Raw genomic sequence first — 2,978 nt, forward strand, 5'->3', positions numbered from 1 at the left:
TGAGAAGAAGTTTCTTTGAAGGAAATTGGTTCAAAGTCTATATACAAGTTCAATTCACAATCATAAGAAACATCCATATCAACAGGTGAATTAGAGTCATCCACATCACCTCCATTTTGCCGGTTTGAATTTCTAGTTCCTGTCTTTCCAACCTCATCAGGATGAACACTTTTAGGTTTCTTTGTCAGCCACTTTGGGGGACCTTTTTCAGATGGTCTAGGCTGCTCTGTTGATTGAGTTGGGACTGAATCAAGATTGAGTCTCCCAATTGTATCAATCACAACACTTAAAGCATCATCTATTGTTGGAGTTTCATGTGGGGAGGATTCCACATGTTGATCTAGTATAGGAATCCCCCCTTCAAGATGTGGATTTTGATTATCAAGTTCTTCAAATGATTTTGCTTTTGTGAATCTATCCAAGTGATCAAGTTTCCGCTGAACAACATTGTCAGTTTTTGATGATTCAAGAAAAATTACATCTCTAGATACAATAAACCTTTTATTTACTTCATCAAAGAGACAATATGCTTTGGAGGTGTTTGAATACCCTAGGAAGATACACTTACGACTTATAGCACCAAGTTTGTTTTTATGTACCTTTTGTATCAAGGCATAACAGGTGGAACCAAATACCCTGAGATGCTTTACAGAAGGAACATGTCCATATCACATTTCATAAGGAGTCTTGTTTCTAATAGCATTAGATGGAAATATATTCTTTAGATATGCAGAACATAGAAAAACATCTACCCAAAACATTATCTTTACATTTTTGAAGAAGAGCATGGATCGTACCATATTTAAGATTGTTCTATTCATTCTTTTAGCTACACCATTCTGTTGTTATAAGGCACAATTGTTTGATGTTTGATCCCATGTTGGCAAAGATAGTTTTTGAATTCATTTGATGTGTATTATTTTCCATTATGAGTGCGAATAGATCCAATATGAGATTGTGCATCATTTTCAATCCATTTATGAAAATTCTTGAATGTTTGAAAAGCATCAGTTTTTTTCTTCAATAAATAAACCTAACACATTCTGGTGTAGTCATCAATAAATGTCATCATATATTTATTTTCATTGGTAGAAGGAATAGGCATTCGACCACATAAATTTGAATGAATGAGTTTAATTTTTCTATGTGCTCTTGAAAGTGAGTAATGAAAAGACTGTTTGTTATGCTTTCCTAGGATGCAAGCATCACATTGGTTAAGTTTCCTAGGAATTGTAGGCAAACCAACAACACCATTTTTCTTCAACAAGCGAAGACTGTCATAGTTCAAATGTCCAAATCTAGCATGCCATAATAAATTTGATGGAAGTGTACCTTCTTGATGATGAGAATTGTATGAGAAATGTTTTGCAGGAGCAGAGGTTCCTTGCAGCTTGCGAATACTTTTTTCTTCTATTCCCCTCATGACAAGTGAGTGGTTAGATGCTTATCTTACCTCAAGCTTGTCATCAAACATATGAATGGAGTGACCTTGCTGGTGGATGTGGACTAAGGACAACAAGTTTCTCTTGAGCTGTGGGAGATATAGAACATGATGCAGAAGAAAGTCTGGAAGACCAGGCAGTTTAAGCCTGATTATGCCAAGCCGTGATGGCTCAATTTTTAATTGGACTGCAAAGTATACTCCTCCATCAACATTGTCAGTAAATTCTTCAAGAAAATCTTTTCTATGAGTCATGTGGTAGGTTGCTCCTGAATCAAGCTACCAATCATTTTTCCAAGAAGCAAGTGAAGCATTAAATAAATCTTCATTTACTCCAATATTACATTGTGCCACAACATAGCGAGCAGATTCAGGTGATTTACCTTTGTCTGTATCATCAATTTTACCTTTCTGTTGGTTTCTTTTCTACTCAATTTTGTCCCATGGTAGCTTGCATGTAGAGGAATAATGTGATCCATTTCTTTTGCAGCAAATGCAGTGAGAATCTGTCTTTTCTCCTTAAGAATGTTTTCCCCCCTCCCTCTAAAATATCTTCCTCTTCCTCTTCGACCACCTCTTCCTCTTGAAGAATATTGCATAGGATACTTTTCTTTATGAGCAAGGCACATAGCCGTTTCAGAAGATTCAGGGGTTGTCTTCTTTCCAAAAGCTTTCTCTCTTTCAACAAACCTTTTCAAAAGAGAGTCAAATATGATATCTTTGAGATTTCCATTTTCTTGCAATGACTCAAGATAATTGGAGTAAGTAGGATAAAGTGCCTTGAGAGAAGCTATAAGAGGAATATCCAATTTAACCTTAGTGGATTTGATATCATGCATTATGGACTTTACTTCAGATGCAAGAGCAAGAGGATCATTATTTTGCAGTTCAAGAGTGAAGAGTTTAATCATGAGTTGAACAACTTCAACTGCAGAATGTGAGTCATAGAGTTCTTTCAGCTTTTGTAATGCTTCAAAAGTAGTTGAATATGACGAAGTATGGTGACTCACCGCTTTATTTAGTTGTACTAGTTCATTGTCTCCGTCTCCCCCACACACTCCTTTCCACAACTCATTGAAAATGAGTGTGCGCTTTATCATCTAGGACCATTTAGGATAGTTCTCCTTGCTAGTGAGAACTATTCCCACCATGGATATGATTGAATGCATTCTGTAAAAAAATTACTTCTCCTCATATAAAAATACTTCTGCCAATATACAATAAAATTGTACTTTTGGTGGTAAATTTTTTTTTTAATTACATTTCAAAAGGGCATTCTCTCCATGTACTGTCTTTGTCTTTAATGAAAATATAAAACATAGATCAGTTAGGCATTCTTAAAAGATTTCAAATCTCTTCCTCATATACCAATATGGATGCCAATACCATGCACTCAGCGTACTAAAAAATAGATAATTACACTTAAATTTATATAACTCAATTCCCAAATATTTGAGGGGTAGATGATGCTAGTACATGGAAGCCATTCTAGTCCTGATGCAGCTTATGAACCTAATATTACATCAAATCAAATGCA

Source organism: Pinus tabuliformis, chromosome 9 (assembly GCF_031772625.1).
Source record: "Pinus tabuliformis cultivar Carrire ecotype Pingquan chromosome 9, CPIR1, whole genome shotgun sequence".
NCBI lineage: Eukaryota > Viridiplantae > Streptophyta > Pinopsida > Pinales > Pinaceae > Pinus > Pinus tabuliformis.